At 39.8% G+C, this 19158-nt stretch overlaps 1 protein-coding gene across 1 annotated transcript in view; it reads left to right on the top strand.

Annotated features, from left to right (window-relative positions):
* The first annotated feature begins 238 nt into the window (after nt 1-238).
* Nucleotides 239-19158, top strand: part of LOC140994876 (E3 SUMO-protein ligase PIAS1-like) — a 65240-nt gene continuing 46320 nt past the window's right edge. Inside the window, exon 1 of the mRNA XM_073464703.1 lies at nt 239-244. The gene's annotated coding sequence lies outside the window, so the exon portion shown is untranslated. The remainder of the gene's footprint in view (nt 245-19158) is intronic.

The following is a 19158-nucleotide window of genomic DNA, read 5'->3' as shown; positions in this document are numbered from 1 at the left end:
ACGATAACGATATAAAATCGATATATTGCCCAGCCTCATTTGTTGTTTATCTATTTTATTCTCTCACTCTGTAACATTCTCCAACACCACACATGTGTTTTTTCCTCTCATCTTTTGTACCCCTGAACGCACCCCTGTCGCTGTGCGCGCGTTCACGCGGCGCTCTGCGCGTCCCAGTCATGTGACAACCCCTCAGCACGCCTGCGCAAAGAAATACAAGATGGCGGAGAGTGCGGAACTGAAGGTAAGGCGCAGCCTGAAATCATTATAAATTTACTCGGTTACCGAGCGTTTGATTGTGAAGTGACACATCGTGTGAGTGCTGTAAAGCCCCGGGGCTCAGCTGAGCTCACATTTGAGCTTTTTCGTTCAAACGCAGCAGGAACTTTATTGAATCCGCGAGCGCCAAAGCTTGCGCGAGCATGTTTATGTTGATATTGAGCCGCGCTGTTTGGCTGAACGGACCGTTTTCTCCAGAGCACCAGCAGCTCCCGGCTGGGCGGGTTTCACTTTAAAACCATCCTCTGGGTCTGCTTTTAACACGGAGACAGCGGCTCACTTCATGGCATCAGAAGCGTCTCTGTGAAAGACATTTTCTGGATAAAATCGTTCGCTCTCGGACGTTTTGTCGCTTCGTCCAGACTGTCAGACAGTTTGAATGTGACAGCGGCTTCATGCGGGCTGCTTCATGTTTGAAAACATGGACAGATCAGCCTGCGCGTTCATCATCATAAAGTTGATACGGATACTTGACATCGTGTCCGAGTAGAGACTGAGTCCGTCTGCTGCTGAAGTAGCGTTACCTGCCTCGTCGTTACTGCTCGTGACTCACTTTACCTGTTGATACCTGCTTGATAAACATGTAACGGTACACTGACAGCTCACGAGCCGTCCATCACAAACGTGTCCAGGTGCTGAATTCCCAGATATTCCTCCTCGTTGATACGCCTTCTCTTTGCATTACTGTTTTCTCTGGCAGCTCCACTGAAACTCTGTTAAATTTTAACTTTGTAAAGCAGAGTTGGAGCATATCTAGCAGTTATTGATCCGTGAGTCTTGGGCTATTTTTAGACGTTTCCCCCTGTGTGTTTCCACTGCCTGCCCGGGGTCTGTGGATCTATACATGCTCCTCTGCGCCAGCTGCTGCACAGCACACTGTAATGAACAGGTTTTCAGCTGCACCCCCTGCCTCTGTTGAAAAGCCAGATGTGGTCTGACTCAATAGGCTCCGGTGCCTTCTTATGATGGGCTTTCACTGAGTAATGAGTAAAATGCAGTGACAGCTTCTAAAACCTAAACATTTGCTTGTCTTTTCTCATTTTTATAATGTAGGTTGAACACTTGGGGGGAGGGCTACAGTAGGGCTGGGAATCGCATGTGATTTAAATTGTTACCACACTATAAGACTATATAGCGTTTAAGATTTTGGATATTGTTATTCGGGGCCAATATTCAGCATTTTCCGATCATCAGTATCAGTGGTCAGATTGCAGTTAAAATAAACCAATTTAAAAACGTGCTGCTTTGGCTCTGATGCAGCATCCTCTCACACAGTGTCCCACCCACAACAATATCTGATAACAAGTCACAATTAATAGCCTATAAACACTGAATAATCTGAGTCTGCAAAGTAGCTTGTAACTCAAGTTATTAAATAAATTTAGTGGAGAGGAAGTATAAAGTAGCAGAAAATGGAAATACTCAAGTAAAGTATGTGAAAATTATACTCAAGAACAGGACTTGAGTAAATTGTACTTTGGTTTATTCCATCGCTTGTTGCTTGAAATTTTGACACACAGAGTTTAATTTTTATTAGTTTGTTTAGGCATACAAAATCAGTCAATGAAGAGCTTTCTCCTCTGATTAAAATTTCTTCCCTAAAACTACATAGTGCACCTTTAACAATTAACTTTACTGTCATACAATATGCTGAAACAGTAAATGACAGTGGAAATAATTAGAGATTATTCCCAAGCATCTTTTTTGCATTATAATCTGTAAAAAGAGAGTTTTCATATTGGACAACATATATGCAGATACTGATATATCTAATATTGATCAACTGATGTTAGGCTTAGGCTCTAATGATTATTTTCATTGTCAAAAATTTTTCTATACCTAAAAATATAGTAGTAAATGTCTACAGATCGCTTGTCTAGTCTGACCACCAGTCAGAAGTAGGGCTGCAACTGATGATAAATCAGTGATTTTCTTCATGACTACTCAAAGAATTCAGAGCCCAGAGCCCAAAATGACGACTTCAAATTGCTTCTTTTGTCCAACCAACAGCCCAAAACCCAAAGACTCTTCATTTACTGTCATAAGTGACAAAGAAAAGCAGCAAACACACATTTCACATCTAAGAAGCTGAAACCAGCAAATGCTTGACAATTGACAGAAAATATTAACTGATCATTAAAGTCGGTCGACTAATCATCGCGGCTTTAGTCAGAAAGCCAAAGAGAGATTCACTTTACAATCACATAAGGATAAGGAAAGCAGCAAATCCTCACAGTTGAGGAGCTTGGAAACTTGGACGTTTGTGATTGGCTTGAAAAAGATCGATTATCAAAAGTAATAGATTTTTTGTCAGTCGATTAATAAACTAATAGTTTATTTTCGTCTTGTCTTTGGACTGTAGGTCAAATTAAAAAGTATAGTCTTTTGAGCTCTAGCAAGTTGTGACAAGCATTTGGTCTGATTTTTATAGTTTAATAGATGAATTAAAAAATAATAATCAGTAGCTTCATCACCAGTTGATTGAGGGTAGGTGTGTTTTTGCTTCACGCTGTTCTTGTTTAAATGAAAAAAAGAGGGAAAAGGAAGGAAGTCATTGAGCCGGTCCGCTTTCATGTTGTGTGCATGATTGTTCACCTCTGGCCCTGCTGTTGACTCTTCAGCAGTGATGGACCACTGATGATGCTTCACACACTCCCACTGTGAGGAAGCTGTTATAGATGCATAGATAGTTATTTTAATGTTATGTTTGCAGCATCAGATAAACGCACCTAAAGGTACCGGGGCAGGATCAAACTGGTCTGAGGGCTTTGTTTAAAAATCCAAATAAGTGAGGTTTGGTTTGCTGGTGACTAATTTGGCCTCTGTGTTAAGTGTTATCACAGAGGTCGATTACTTATGAATTTCTGTGGACAAAAAAGTTCTACTGAAGATAGCAGACAAACTGACTGAGTCATTATCTGAACACCTCTTCATTCAGAAATGCAATTTCAAAGTCTGGGAAAGCTAAATGAGTCGATGAAAAAGATGACATGCTTGACCTTGTTGTTAATTTATTTTCTCTAAAATGATTATTTTCAATGTAAGGTTCTGCTTTGTGCTCCACTGAGTTTATGTGTTAAACCTCGGCTGTCAGATCTACATAAATGAAGATGGGAAACATGTTTGAAATGCTGATTTGGACTTTTCAAACGGTAACACCTCTGAAAAGACCTTTTTTATCTCCAACCTGAGCTTGGCGTAACTATTCAACCAAAATGCTCAGAGATGATTCCCCCTTTAACAAGCCTTTTCCGTATTTAATGTTTTATCTCTAAGTGAACATAATAAGCCTGTGAACATAAATAAGAACATTCTCGTATGTTTTTTATCAGTTCATAAAACTTTTTGAATAAATGACTGAAGTGCCACAAAATCATTAGTTTGTTTACACCACCACAGGACGGGTAGTTTTTGTCTTTTCTCAAATGTATTATATTTGCCATGGATGCCACTTTTTGTTCAGCAGCAGAGACTCTCTGTAGTGGTGGTATTTTTATATATAATGCACCAATATTACCTCTCAAACCACTCGTGACTCCTTGTTGTCCATCCTGTCTGTGAGTGCATTTAATGATGTTTTAAGTGTAATTGTTGCAGGTTGCTGATGAAACAGTGCACACACTCAGACATTACACGGATGTGGGACAACACAAACTAATGATACTGATGAGGGACGATTGACCGTATGCTGGTATTTTTAAGACAACTGGAGAAAAGAAGTCTGACATATTTTATCTTTATTTTTCTTCTTTGGATGTAAATATGTAGAGATGTTCGGCTAGAAATTGTGAATTCTGAAACTTTTGCTATTATTATTATTTTTCAACAGCTCTGTATGGATGTTATGTTACCGATGAGCTTGAAGTTACACTACCATCTTACCATGTATGGATATTGGTTACCTGTGCAGTAAGAAATCTGTTTAGTTGCGTACAGGTGTAGGGCTGGGTATCATTTCGATACTGATACCAAGACATTGGTTCCTGAACAACTTTTTGAAATCCACTTTTACAAAAGATTACATTACACATACACACGGTGAGCCTCATCTCTGGGCACAACATAGTGCTTTACCTGCATGCCTCGAGACGACCATCACCATCACTATTAGATCTCGGCACAACAAGCATGCTGTGTGTTTATTAGCTCACTGACACTGCTGAGATTAATTCCTTTTGTATCGAAATTTAGTATGAAATGGCAAGACATTTTTTGATACGCAACAATATCGAGGCAAATCGATCAGTACCATAAAAGTATGGAAGTTCAATACCCGCCATATAACGGTGGGAAGCATGCTGGGTCCCTGTTTAACTATATAGTATATGTGTTATTGGGTCAGTGCAGAGACTCGTGTACTTGCTGATACCAATTCCAGCATTTTAGACAGTATTGGAGGTATTTCTGACACTGATATTAGTATCAGAAAAATGCTAAAACTATGCAAAAACTTTGTACTCAAGTTCTCATTTTTAAAAATAGTTCAATTTTAAAGATTTCAGTGAAAAATGCAAGAATGTGCTTTTACAAGCAGATCTTTATCTACATAAAACTAAATTGAAGAATAAATTCTGTCTCTTGTCAGTTAAAGAGCAAATGTCTGAACTTGGTTGAATTCAGGTTGCCACAAAACCCCAATTGAAACCCTCACACAAACTATTTTTAGATTTCGAGAGTAGGACAAGGACATTTTTTAAGACTGTGAGGTTGTCACCTTTTTCATGCTGCAGTAGAGACCTCTGACAGTTCACAGTGCTGACGGATCATCTTTAATTACTTCTTTTTTTTTGCACTTAATATATTCAAGCAAAAATGTCATAACAGATCAGATTTAGCTAATTTTCATTTCCATTTTCCAGCCCTAAGTCTCACTGTCAGATTTCTGTACTGTGATACATTGCACCGTACATGGTTACACCAGCAGTACTGATGCGACAACAAGGGATTACTGCTCATAAAAACAGATTGGTTAATGTTGTAATGTTACAGTAATCATCATGATTTATCCCCCCTACGGTCTCCTTTGTTATGTGAATATACTCATTAGGACCTGAAGCATTAAATAATTAAATATGAGCCCCAGTAACTCTGGTACATCACGGCATTTTACTGCTGTTTCACACCTGAGTTGAAAATGTGTGTTTTAATGACTGCACCATGTGGTGTTTTTGTCAGCCACCATAGGAGCAGAGAGCACTAAACTGGCTGTGCTGTTGTGCACTGGCCTGGTCTTACTCTTGCAAATATAAAAAACAGTGACAGAAGGAGACATCGGACCAGCAGAAAGAGACAGCTCAGAAGATGTGGATGCAGAGAATGTTAATGAAAAGGGAAGTTAAAAAATAGAGGAATTTCCAAAAAACATGGCTGTATTTAAACATACTGTAGTCTATATTTGCTCTGTTACATATCGGGAGGTGACTAATTATTATTTGCATTATTGACAAATCTGCTGTTTATTTTCTCACTGAATGATTTAATTGTTTTTTCCATGAATTGGAAATTTATAGTGACTAGTTGAAGGCAGTAATCATGCTTTTTAATCAGGATCTTGATAGTCCACACCTGTCAGGTGGATGGATTATAATGGCAAAGGAGAAGTACTCACACAGGTTTTAACACATTTGTGCTCAAAATCTGGCAGGAAAAAGAAAGTCTTAGATTATTTAATTCAACTCAATAAAAAGGGGAGCAAAAAAAGAAGTGCTGAATTTTTATATCTTGTTGAGTGCAGCACGTTTTATAAAGATACCTTTAACTTTGTAGTAGAGTGTCAGCTTTGCAGGGCTGAGAATTATTTCATTATCAAAATGATGAATCTGACCATAATTATTTAGTATTAAGTATGTCAGAAAATAGTGAAAAATACCATTACAGTTACCTAAAGTCCTGAAATTGCTTGTTTGATTTGACAAAAATTTCAAAATCTAAAGATAGTCAGTTTACTGAAGAAAAGCATCAAATCTTCACAGTTGATAACTTGAAAATGTGAAAACTTGAAGCAAATGATCATTTCAGTTAAAATGTCCAATATACAACAACTAATGTACTCCAATCAGCCACAACATTACTACCACTGACAGGTCAAGTGAATAACATCTGGTTCCAATGCAGTGTTCTGCTGGGAATTCTTGGGTCCCGGAACTCATATGGACGCCACTTGACATGATTCACCCAAGCACCGTTGTAGACTAACTACACCCCCTCATGGCAGGACAGCACTGCGAAAACTGCTCAGGAATGATCCGAGGAACCTGACATGGGGCTCAAGGTGTCAACCTGGTCCCCAGATTCCCCACATCCCAATGCGATTGATCATCTCTGGGATGAGTTGGATCAAGTCTGATCCATAGAGGCCCCACTGTGAATAAGACTTCCTCTGACCCAGTGAGGCCTGGACACAGGACCTCTTGGGGTGTCCTGTTGTGTCTGGCACCAGGGTGTTTGCAGTCAATCCTTTGAGTCCTGTGGGTTGCGAGGTGAGGCTTCCATGAATTGGACTTGTTCTGGCACGTCCAACAGATGCTCGACTGATTTAGATCTGGGGAATTTGGTGGCCAGATCACCACCTTGAGCTTTTTGTTGCGGTCTTTGGGCCATTCCTGAATGGTTTTCTCTGTGTGGCATGCATTGTCCTGCTGCTGTCATCGGCGTCTGCCGTTACCATGTGGGGGTGTTCTTGGTCTGCAACAGTGTTTGGACTGGTTGTGTGCGTCATAGTGGCATCAACATGAATACCATGAATACCATGACCCAAGGTTTCCCAGCAGGACATTTGGTTGTAAAGAAACAATAAATGTTATTCACTTCACCTGTCATTAGTTGAAGCGTTGTGGCTGATCGGTGTATACAGGTTTGCACTTCTGCACGTTTTGTTCTCACTTGCCTGAGGCTGTATACTATGACTGCTTACACAGTGAAGTGGTGCATAAATCTTTGGCGCAGACATCTTCGGTAAAATCTGTGCTTGTGAAAGCCTCTGATGTTTCCAGGCCCCCAAATGTGTCCTGTTGCATTGCATTTTGTTTCACAGGAGTCCCGATCCGCCTCAGCTTCTTTGAACTGTCTTCTCTCTTCTGTGGAGCTGCTGCAGCAGCAACCTGGCAATACAAATAACTGTCTGTGCGCTGGCGGCTTATAGGTGGAGACAGTCTATTTGTAGAGCCTGTGGCTAGGTTAATCCCTAATGATACAGGTCCTCTTCTCTGCTCCCCTACCTCCTTTCAACACCTGCCTATTTCTCTTATTGTCAGTGTCATTATTGCTGCAGTTAATTGTCAGTTAAAAGAGAATTAGACGTCTACATGGAGATCACTGGAGTGAATGATAACTGTTCTCATCTGTTGGTGTATTTAAAGCTTTCATGCATGTGCAGATGGTCGTGTGTGTTTCAAGCTCGACCAGCTTAATCTCAGTCATAAAAGTACTGGAAATGTAAATTCATATTGGTGGTAGGTGGATTTAAGATGCATGGCAGTGAACAGCAGAATGTATAAAGCTCACAGTGTGAAACAGATGTTGCATGTCTCATCTGTTACAGAGATGTCAGAGGTGTTTAGTGTTGAGCTGGCTGGAACAAACTGCTGTAGAGTTTATTGCCTTTTTCCTTCTTTCTCAGCATTTAGTGCAGTTTATCAGTTGGGCTGCAGATAAAGATAACAAACGTGCTTTGTCACTTGCAGACCGCAGGACACGAACATGCTTTGTCACTTGCGGACCGCAGGACACGTGTTCTGCATGTTCAGTCAAACCAGCATTTTAGCTCTGCTATTGTCCGATATTTTAACCCATGAGAGCAGCCTTCGACAACTGTGAGGCTCTGGCAAGATGGAGCAGTTCTTAAACTCCTGTGGTGATTTTGTTGTACAGTCTTGTTGCCATGGAAACATGTCACATTTGAGATAGAAATGGTAGCAACGGTGGTTCTAAGGAGCACAAGTAGGGGCCAGTGTCCCTGTAATCATAAGCCTAGACTCCCCTCTGGACCCTTGACTGTGGTGAATATTTTAGTAAGGCGGAACAAAAATTAAATAAATCCAGAACAAATGTTTTGGTTCATGCTGTGTAGTCAGACCATTTTAGGTGTTTTGTCCAGTGTGAAAGGTTATAACATTGATGACTTGGGACATGACTTACATCAGCTCAAATAAATTCTTAGCAAGCCAAGTAAAGAATGGACTGTAGAGGCCAAAAAATTGTTCATCAAACCATACAAAGAAGTCTTTTTTGAGCTATTCAAACTGTGCAAAATTGCATTTGCAACACCAATAAGCACATGTGAAACAGTTTTTATGCTCTAAAGTTGGTCAAAGCTCATCTGTGGTTTACTGCAGCAAATTAGAGATTGAGTCACTTGAGCGTCTTTAGTATCGAGTCTTAAAGGACAAAGGCCAAGGGCAAATATGAATGATTTTGTTGATACATTTTACATTGTGAGTCTGTGTGTGTGTGTGTGTGTGTGTGTGTGTGTGTGTGTGTGTGTGTGTGTGTGTGTGTGTGTGTGTGTGTCGTCCTGGAGACACCTTTTGTAGCATGAACTACTACAGAAGAGGTTTTGAGTACTTTGTCCTTGAAATTGCGTCTCAATCTTGGAAGATACAGTCAGGAGGCTGAGTTAAAGGTGGGTGTGGTCTGAGCAAAGGTGTCTGACATGGGGGATGGGGAGTAGGAAACGGCCATTGGACCCCCGTGATGCCTCTGGCCCACATCCGTTTTAAGTGGCGTACCATGGTGTCCGAGTTTCAATTATTGCCACCCACTCCATCATATCGGGTAAACAAGATACCATCTTTTGATGGGATCACCAGTTAAGATGCCAAATCAGTGCATATGTTGCAATGGATCACATGACATAAGACAACTGAGTTTGGTCAAAATTGTACCATGTTTAATGTTGTACAGTTTTTGTACGAGGGAACATTTCAGGGAAATCTCACCTCTCATGTCACATGCTCCACTGCACCATTCATAACAATTTGGCATTGTGGATGCTGTCCCAGCACAAGGTCGGCTTTAGTTAAATGTACTTCTTACATTTGAAGATAAATTAAAATTACATTTAATATCCGCTAATAAACACACTTATGCTCAGGTGTTTCCTCCATCATATCAGTTTAACATCATATCATGACACCTGCAGCCCCACAGCCTTTTGTCTCAGGTGAAGTGATTGTAAATCTTCGGAGCGAATGAAGCCACCTGATAAAGATGTTTCTCTTGAATCCTGAACAGTCAGCTTGAAGGGTTAATGGCTAATAATAGAAGTGAGCGCTTGCTGTAGCCTCTCCAGTGACCTGTAACATGAGGGACGGCAGCTTAAGACACTGATTCTTCAAACACTTTTCAGTCTTTAGGAAGTAGCCTGCTGTGAGCGGAAAATCCCCCTGCATTTTAAAGAAAACAGCTCTGTGTGCTTTGCTTGAAGGATGAAATTAAATAAAAAATGTTGTGATGATCCACTTCCCTGTGGAATAATGGCCATGGTGGTTGATTGTGTATTCAGTGTATTGTGTTTATTATGCATTAAACCCATTTCTGAGAAGTTATCAGCTCTGTGTGATACCAGCATGTTTCTGTCAGGAACCAAACTAAAAATGCTCATCAAAATGAATCCAGTAATCTCTGAGAGCAAAGGCTTGTTTTTTTCCACATTACAGTTAATTGATTTTCTCAGATTGTCTTTTTGTTTTCTGTTGATTGACTAATTGATTAGTTCAGCCGGTACAGAGAAAGTGGAGTGATGTAGGACCACGCAGATAATCGTGACGTACTATATTTATGAATATCCTCACACAAGTGACTTGAAAAAGCTGTCTAGCTTGATAAACTACAGTCCTGAATTGATTTTTTATTTTATTTTGAAATGCCCCAAGATGTAGGATCCATCTGATAGAATAAAAAACATTTCTTCATATTCAACATATATGTTACAATGCCATTTTAGTCATTTTTAGAGTTTTGAGCACATTGTTATGATTATCGGGAAATTATTATAAATGCCTACACCCAATAATACAGTTTAATTTCTTAACACACGTTAGTTATTGTAAAAAGAAATAAAGGTGCAAATACATGTTTATCTTCATTTAAATTACAGGACGCACAACGAGAAACTGCAAAATTTTAGTCCCACTTGCATGTGCAACTGAAATAGTTGCACCCTGGAGCCCTGATTTTTTAACCAACAGATGTCTTCATTCTCCACCTCCAAAAGATTTGATAAGGGATTTGAAAGGACTCAGATTTGATGAAAATTCAATCAAACCCATCCCTATTCAGATTTCTTTGCAGTTCTAAGCGTTATCCAGAATCAGCTTATCATGGTGAAAGTGTCGAACTGTCCATCAGTTTAGCTTCAGAGGCAAGGTATTTCTAGAAATGACTTTTGCAGTTTTCAATTGAGGTGGCAAAACTATTTCAGGCTCTGCAGCAGCCTGTCATCTACCACACAGTAACTGTGTAATAATAATAATTATCAAGTAACAACAAATAGATTAAATTAGATATTAAGTTCATATGTATTACAATGATAAGACAATGACAACATGAATACACAATTCAATAAAGCTGATATTGCGAATACCTACAAATAAATGAAAATGGGTTTTCATATCTTTAGATTTTCAAATGTGACTTAAACAGGGATTAAAAATGAACATAACTCTTGATTCCTTCCACTTGCATGCTCCCGGTTTATTTGACACATTTTGTGTGCAGGCTTCTATTTTTTCATTAAACCATCCTAAATTCAGCTCAGAACCAGCCTAACCAAGTACCAGATTTGTTGTGTTTTTAGCCATCTTCGGTAAATCAACAACAGGCATCATAGGAAACAATGATAGGTTCTTTGCCAGAGGCTGTAATTTTAATTTAACATCTTGGGGAATGTCTCTAAACACAGTATTGAGCATCTTTTTTCCCCTCTTTTTTATGGTTAAATTTAGAAAAGAGAAATTATATTGATTTCAGCAAAAACAAATTACAGTAGTGAGACATGAGATGGAGTAGAAATGGAATTGGGAGACTTAATGTAGCACACACCAGCCTGGTTTCCCCACCTTGGCTTCCTTCTTTCTTGAATGAAGCTCAGGACTTAACCACAATAATGTAATTGCAGTTCCCAGGTGGTCCTGAGCCCAACATCAGATAGGACGCTAATGATAAAAAGTCATCTGTGCTCTCTACCAGCAGTCTCAGGCTCTCCACAGATGCCCTTCATCTCGGCGTCTGCAGACCTCCGCCAACTCTGCAGGATTAAAAGGGTGCAGAGGGCGAGTGCAGCTCATTGGTCCTCCTACTCTTCTTCATTTTCTCGCCAAGCCAGTGCAATGGGATTTTGGCGTCTAATGCCTTTGTTTTATGCCTTTAAGCTTCCGTTCCTTCTTTCGCCAAAACAGGGTGAGGTCAGTGATGATCTAACAGGTGTCTTGCCCTTGCTCACTTTTCCATCTGCTTTTCATTCCAGTCGTCTTTGTCCACATAGATTGCTGCAAAACTGTAGTGTTTGGTTGCTACCGGCAGCATTTTTTTTTTGATAAGGATTACGAACCTCCCTGTCATCACAGCTTTGTGCCGTTCACCTCTAAAGGGGACGGATTTCAGATTCACTATCTGCCTGTGGCAAGCTGGGACTAGACCTCTAGCCTCAGGTGTGGTGGCACAGCATTTAACGTGCTAATGATTAAAAGAGAGATCGTTCTGAACTCAGTCCAGCGGGGCTCCATGAACTGATCCAGCTTGGCGTGATCCATATTTGAGTCCCAAACTCTTTTGTTTCATCCACAATGCGCACTGTGATTTCGATACCACAGACGCAGGAGGGAGAGAAAACAACAGGCGGAGAGTTAAGCCTGAGTCAGAGTAGCTGGAAGGCTAAGAGGTGGGGGGATGGGAGGACAGAGAGGGGAGGAGGATCGGGAGGGAGCTGGCACTCAGTACAGAGACCTCTAGCCGAGAGTGGGAGCTTTATATAATGGCCAGGTAGTGTGCAAGCTCCCCCTCCATCCGCCTACACAACCTCCGCACACCCACACACAAACACACACATCCTGCAGAACCTTTGCAGAAACTGCTTGGCACAACATTATTAGCCTCACCATCTCCAAATCTCCAGAGACTCCAAAGAACTGCATTACTGTTCACCTCCTCAAAACCAAGTAAAGTGCAGCAGATTTTTAAATTTTTTTTTTTTTTTTTTGCTCTGCTTACAAACACGGGGCTCAAAGGGAAATGATGCCAGTTGCTTAAAGCCGCTATTTTGGTCTGATTAGATGTAACAACCAGCTCTGCCTCTAGGGGGCACTAGCCTGGACTTGGACTTGGTCTTTTAGTTTTCCCCATGACACGGATAACACCCACAAGGGCATTTGGTCTGAATGGGTCAGAACTTGTCGCAAAACCTTTGTTTGTGGCTCTTTTTCCAACCGGGTTTGAACTCAGGTCAGTCACTGTCAACCCTCTGTGAACAGAGTGTCTCTGTTGAGGATGTAAATGTAATTCAATAATATTAACGTTTAAACGTCCCTTAACCAAATGCATAATGAGGAGAGAGCAAGACAGAAACAAGGTGCTCATGTGAGTCTTATGTTCCTTTGTTTGTTTGTCAGCAGGACTACACAAAAACTAATGAACAGGTTTCCCAAAAATTTGGATGGAGGTTGGGTCTCGGCCCAGAATAGACCCCATTAACTCTTGGTATGGATCTGGATAAAGTGACACATTCAGGATTTTTTCTCACTTTCTTTAACATTGCAAGATTTTGCATTTTCCTGACATTTTTGGAAATTTCTTAGGGTATAAAGCATGGATCTCATTAAAAAAGGGGTATTTACGTGGCTTGTATCTGAGTGAGTACAATTTGCAGATCCTAGATCTGGTGAGCTTCAATTATGGTATTTAAAAATTTAGAGAGATGCTGGATTAGGCTTGATTGAATAAAAGGGGACTGTTGGGACTTAACAGAAGTATGCCATTCTCGTTTTCTCCTGTGCATCCATGTCCAAGTCACCTGTTTTCAATAGGGTTTTTTTTCCCAGGGGCCTGGGTCAGTCTGCTTTTGCCAAGCTGTAATGACGTGCGTATCAAATACAGCCTCACAGCAGGGGGTACCCACACTGAGCTGCTGTGGTCCTGCTAGGGAGCAGCACGGTCGACCGTGTGGTGGTCTACTTCCTGTCTGATTAGCTATGTGGCTGTGGCTGTGGCTGTGGCTGTAGCTAGAGAGAATGCTTTTTTTTTTTTTTTTTTCAGCTTCTACCTGAATCTCTTTGGTCTTGAGTTAAGTTTCACTCACACGTTCCAGTTTGTTCTTTCACATCTCAGCATTATTTTACAGTTTACTGATCACTCTCATTCATATCAGAGGCGTCCTAAGTCGCTGCATACCCATTTCCTGCTGTTGCTGTTCACCCTGTAACACCCCATATAGCAACCCTATAACACAGACCTATAAAACAAAGACATCATAAAAATGTAAAACAGGCAACATTGGTAGTGTTTTGGGTTTAACCAAAAAAAACACTCAGTGTTCACTATAAAAGCTATGAATAGAGCTTCAAACCTCAGTATGTTTTGGTTATGGCAGCTGTGGCTCAGTGTTGTCCACTGATCACAGGGTTGGTGGTTCAATCCTCAGCTCCTCCTGTTGTGATGGTAAAGTGTCCTTGGGCACTGATATACTATACTATATACATACTACACTACAGAAATGCAGCCATATACAACGTGTACCAATCAAAATGTTCGTACTAGCATTTACAGTAGTATTGAAAACTGTCAAATGCATGTGTAAAATCAGGTGATCCATTCCTGATTTCGGTTTAAGACAAATTTATTCAGGTAAAGCTCTTGTACCACTTGAGTCATCACTTAATATTTGAGACATTTGGCTTCTTTTTAAATGAAGAAAGGTTCTTTTTTTCACAATTTAAGGTACCTCACATTAGCCTGGTTACATGGATGATATTTCTTCAATCTGATGACGGATTCAAAGTGATCCGCTAAGATGTTCATTCAGAAAATATAACTTTGACATGCACAAAGTCATTCATTAATTCCTGGGAGCAATATTTGCGTTTCAGGTTAAGTAGTTTCTGGCTTCGTACGTTTTTTCAAACACTTTCTTTTGTTTCTCGCCTTTTGACTGTCGGTGTGTTCAACAATCCTTCAGTCATTTCAAATCGTCGCCACAAAAAGCTTAATTGGCCACAGACGAGTTCTGCTTTGCTACCGCCATATATCTGTCCCAACTTCACCTAATTTTACACCTATGTGAGGTGAATATATTTGTTCTGTTACACATTTGTCACAACCAAAAAGAAAAGATCAGGTTAAGCATCTACGTGGTTATTAGGCAGTAATATTTTCTCACTAAACAAATTAACAAAGGTTTACACCCCTCTCAATATGATTGAAAATTTCTTCAGATCGAGCCGGATTGGATCAGTCTCTTCGGATTAGGGTGGTAACATGAGACAGTCTTATTGTGATTGGGCAATTATTCTAATTACTAGTGGAATATTAAGGGCCATGTTAAATGCATCTATTGTTGTGGTACCGCTTCCTTAACACGGGTATCGTATCTGTATAGTATCAGAATCTTTCACCCGTCAACCATTTCTGCCTACGATGACCTACAGCATATACCTAGTATCATGTCATCCTGTGCATTCAGAACATATCTTTTACAGACAAACAACATATTTCTTTAATGGATGATCTGTATTGTGCCTTCAATAAATTCCACATACATGCTTACAATAGGAACCTCGACCAACATTACCATCAGAAATTGCTTGTTGAGGATTCTACTAGCTGGGAGCTCTTAATCCCTGGAGATTGTCTCATGTTAGAGTTGGACTGTTTTTATAGAATTGCAGGAAGCAGTTTAAACCCTAAAAAACCATCAGCATCCTCAATCAATAAATACAGGCAATGCAGTGATGAAAACATGGAGGTTTCCGAGCACCTTCAGATGAATTTGTGAAGAATTTAAGTGTAAAATAATGATATTGCTTCAGGTTTCAAGTTGGAGTTAAAATCAAGGTGTGGTCTAGAGACTCCTGTTTCACAGCATTACCTTTCAGTGTCGTCATGAGGAGAGAAACATTTATGTTGTACTGTGGCACCTCAGGCAATGGAAAAAAACGCCACCCTAAATGTGTCTTTCTCTGCAGGCTGAATTTATAACAGGCCATTTCAATCAGACACCAAGGATTTTTTCTAAGTATAGGTTGAGGTAATCATCATTATCAGCTAGTTGCAGGTTTTCAGCTAGTTGCAGGTTTATTCACACACACACATACAGACATTGTCATGGTGTGCATCTCATAGGATGATCATGTGACTGAGCCGTGCATTTAAAGGTTTTACACACACACACCAGCCATTTGGCCTGCACATGCGATCACTGCAAGCTTAATGATCTCTCGTGTGGAGTGTGGGTCCTGATGCATTGTGTATGTATGAACATGTTCCCCCTCACACGCTAACTCTTTGTGTGCCAGATCTGTGGCATGTATTATCAGTCATTGTGACTGCACTCTGCGTGTGAGCTCAGTTGTACTGAAGCACCTCGCATGATAATTGTAGATATTTGATAACATATATGTGTGTGTGTTGTACATTTAGGTTTGCATTTGTTTGTGGTCTTTTTCCCTTTTAAAGTTTTTTTGTGTCTTTGTTGATTGTGTGTGACAGAGAGAAAAAAACTGATGTAAAAAATTGTTTTCATAGAGACATAGACATTTTGACATGTTAAAGTGGGAAAAGCAGAGGTGTAAATAATACAATTTATGATGGCTGAATTCCATTATGATGACACATCTTAAGTAGATACTGTTATGATTATTATGGAGCCTTGAAAAATAACTTGTCGAAACATAACAGCAAATGGAACAGTGCATTCAAACACTAAACATTACTGGAAAATAATGTACGTTTAATACCAACTTTAAACAGCAGCACATCCACAGAAAAAATATATTAAAGTTAAGGAAAGAAAAATATGACTCAAATACTAAAAAATGGCATCTTTAAATCTTAAAAAGTCTGAATTACATTAAACTATACTGAGCATTGAGCGTATTTATTTACAGATGAAATGCATGTCTTTAGCATGTTTGTATCACTGTTTTTTATTGGCAGACATATAGGCCAGTACTGATTAAAACTCCAGCAATTAGTCAATCAATCTCAGTCTGTTGGTTAACTAAACAAATCTGTAAACTGTAATAAATTAATTTATTTTTAGTCATTATTTGAGAAAAAAATGACCAAATTCTTTGATTCCAGCTTGTTAAATAAGTTTTCATAACCTTCTATGATAGTAAACTTAAGCTTGATTTATGCTTCTGTGTTGAATCTAACCTCTGCGTGGATGCATGCCCTATGTCGTAGCCTAAGCTGTAGCCTGATGTGCACCTCTCGAGATATTTTAACCGCATGTTGCAGCATGGCAGACTGTAACAACTGTGACTGGTCCACTTGGTAGAATTGCATTTTCCGGCTTCTCCTCCGGTGCTTAGCGGTGGTGCTCATACCGGGGATTGTGACCTGTATTTTCCCCAGTAAACACACCACCCTCTTTGGCCATTGCAGCCTTGCCAAAACCGCTCCGCCTCTCCACTCTGCATTGTCCGGAGACACAGTTATGGGCTGAAAAGGTCGGTGTATTTACGATTGGAAAGTCTAGTTGGTAATCCACTCAACATCGCCAGCAACACAGTCACACCAGCACACATGTAGAAAGCACAACATTTTTCACTGTTGTATGACATTTTCTAAAATTGACTGATTACTCGATCATGAAAGTAATTCATGGTTGCATTGTTTACTCTGTGTTAAGCTAAAATTACCTGATTACCTTTGCTGAGCTGGTGTATTGTTTGGGCTCCGGCCAGTGATCTTTTTCAGGTGAGTTAAAAAACAGAAAAGCTTATATCATCAACAACAAGATGACAAACAAGGAAACAACTGCAACAGAAAACATGAAGTAGATGACAGCAGAAAGATAGTGAAACATTGCTACTGTCCCTAAAATAACAAGGGAAATACGAGTTGAATACTGGAAAATAAACCACAATAGAAGTGAGAGAGTGTGTGGAGCTGGTAACCTGTACCAATCAGCACCTTCTGAGAAACCAGAGCTCATAACCAGCCAGTCTGCAGCTGTGGATGTCAGTGTTTCTCCTGACAGATAAAACAGTCCATTCAGGGCGGCTCGGCCACTGGCCAGTACCAACCTGTCTGTTCTCATCAAGCAGGCCTCTGTCCTTTCATTATATCGAGCTTTCTTTGTGTCACTCATTTAAAATGTCTATATAGCCAATCTCAAGACACAGTGGCTGTCATTAACCAGTTTTTTTTTTTGTTCATTTTTTTTAGACTGTGTAGTGATGAAATAATGATTTATTCTGCAGTGCAATACCTTGGTAATGTCTGCAGGTTAAGGTTTTATTTATCAGGTTTCACACTACTTCTGACATCTGACACCGCAACATCCTGTTCCTCTTTCTCTTGGACTCTCTAATCACAAACATGACAAACTGATTCTGCTGAATATGTTTTTAGACAAAGTCTGTAACAAATTGAATGCATAATTAATACTATGGAGTTTGGTGAGCAAACATATGGAAAATGGAGATGCAGGGTTTTGGTAGATTGCACAGTGTAGGTGTCAGGATTGGCAGCTGGAGAAGGGATCGTATACAGGCTGCTTTAAATTACGGAGCGGACTTGCGGTGGTTAACAGTGATCATCGTCACAGTGTTCTGAAAGGCACCTCCACCTGAAACATCTCTTGTAAATGCTCAGTAGGATGCTCATGATATGTTTTATTTTCTACAACAGTTGAGTCCTTAATATCAGCTGGGAAAAAAACAATCAGTGATTGTCTCTTAAGTCAGAGTCAATCTAATGGCTGATCGGCACAAGCCTACAGAGCATGCATGAGTTGTTTTGCTTTTTTTATTAAGCTGTGAGTGTATACATTGTTTTAATAACATCTTAGCCTCTGACAGATGCAGCAATGTCACTGTGAACCTCTCTCTATCTGTCTCTGATAACACACAGGCATGGAAATAAGTTATCTTCAGTATAGCTCTGTGTTTTAAAATGTTACTGTGATAAAGTTGAGAAGTGGTAGGCTTTATTTCAGGCATTCTGGGAGTAAAATTACTGTTAATTTTCTGCATAAATAAAGTAATATGGCATTTGGGGCACTTCCGAGGCTTGGACACGCATTAAACTCTCTCTGTTGGATCATCAGTACAAAATATAAGCAACTCTTTCTGAGTTTTTATGGTTTCTTGATGTAAAAAGTAAAATGCTACAAGCCTCTGTGCATAAGATGTTGAGAAGAGAAGTTGACTATTGCTCCCAAAGTGCATTTATGTAAGAAAATTCAGTCACCAAGCTTAAAAAAGTTGTTGCAGGTGCTGTTAATAACAAGTGGAAGCTAAAGATTAAGGTTTGTAGAAGTTAGACCTGCAGCAATTAGTCGATTAATCAAGTCGGATCAACAGAAAAATAAAATCATTTTCTGAGAACAGCGTCTGAGAAGTCAGTATTTGTTGCTTTTTTCGATTTTATATAATTTTGTACTGAATATCTTTGAGGTTTTAGGCTTATCATCCAACAAAGATCTAACATTGAGCTCTAGGAAACAGTGATGGGCTTCTTTTTTTTATCTTCAAAAATCTCAGTTTGGTCAGTTTAGTTTTAGGTTCTGCATCAATTTTGGATGATTTCTCTAATACAGTGTGGTGTTTTGGTCCAAACTACAATGAGGAAGCATTCATGATTTGCCACAGCTCCAGTTTGTGCCCCTGACTGGTTCATTGGAATCTTATTTACAGTAATGTCACCAGCATTACCATACTG

Source organism: Pagrus major, chromosome 4 (genome assembly GCF_040436345.1).
Source record: "Pagrus major chromosome 4, Pma_NU_1.0".
Lineage (NCBI taxonomy): Eukaryota > Metazoa > Chordata > Actinopteri > Spariformes > Sparidae > Pagrus > Pagrus major.
Note: the sequence above shows the minus strand (reverse complement) of the source record. Positions and strands in the feature narration are given on the sequence as shown.